Raw genomic sequence first — 1,341 nt, forward strand, 5'->3', positions numbered from 1 at the left:
TCCAGTCAATCTTCTTTACTTATTGTGTTACAGGAAGCCCAACCTTAGTTTAGCTCAGGAACTGAGTAACAAAGAACACTGGTTGCAAAATCCAATACAATAACAGAGAACATTGTTTTAGAGACTACAACAGATTACAAAGATTAAAGTAAATTTCGGCTCGAGGGCTGAATTACAGTTGAGAAGGATTAACAAAGCCAACTCAGAAAAGCTGTCTCTCATTTTGCCAGAGGTAGTGTTGCACCCTAACCTGCAGATGCTAAGCAATGACCCAGCAACATTGTTACATACTTGTAAACTTGTGCTCAGTATAAAAAAAAAATGAAAGAAATGTATTTTGTAAAGTAGTTTAGGAAATTATTAAAACTCCTTACAATGAAAAATTATTTCATTATTCTTACTGAAGTTGTTTTATTGAATGACATCTTAATTTTCTTTAATTTGTTTTTCTATTGTATATAGTTTCCAAATTAATTCCAAATTCCCCTTTTAGCCAATCATATGTCTCCCATCTCTTAAACTAGCAAGCACAATAACTGCTACAAGATCAGTGGTTTTTAGCTAAAGCAACAGTAATGGTACAGTAAACTGGTATCAACCAAGTAGCTGCCAGCCACTGTTAAAAGGCACACTACACAGACACAGTAAGCTTGAAGTAGCCTATTATTCAGCATCAAAGTGAGGAGCCAGTTTTAGCGCTGTTAGCTAGCTCCTGCTGGCTTCAGTAACCACATAAAAACACTTTGTTCTTCAGAGCTCTCCCTCTCCGAGAACATTTTTAGAATTAAAAAGCAACAAAACCCTAGTTCTTCACTTTCATGCTGAGTAATACACCAAGCTCCCCGCTACCTCTAGTCAGAAGGCAACATACAACCTAGTCAAACTAAATAAAGAAATTTTATTTTGTGGTAGTGTACTGCTCACTGAGCTTTAAGCATCGTTGTTCCTCTAGCTAACAAGAGTTAAATGGCTAACCTGATAGCAGTAGGTGAGTTGCTGGCTTAAGGGGCGGGAGGGTGTGACTGGCTGAAAGCTGAGTGTGGAGACAACAATGCTGCCATGAAATGTGATATTATGAAATGAAAGTGTGACAGGAATCCCATTATGGAAAAAAGGACATCTGAAGAAATATTATTGAATAAAAATTCTCATATGGAAAAAGAACTTCTATAAAACTAAATAAAAATTATGTAACATTTGATAGCATTTTAATAGTTTCCTAAAGGTTTTCACAAATTATAGTTTTTTTAATATACATTAACATATACACAACAATTACTTTTATACAATATTTAACAATTAATAAAATATAAACACCACTTCAGTGCTATATATATATAT

This window comes from Monopterus albus, unplaced genomic scaffold, assembly GCF_001952655.1.
Source record: "Monopterus albus unplaced genomic scaffold, M_albus_1.0 scaffold96.1, whole genome shotgun sequence".
In the NCBI taxonomy this organism is placed as follows: Eukaryota; Metazoa; Chordata; class Actinopteri; order Synbranchiformes; family Synbranchidae; genus Monopterus; species Monopterus albus.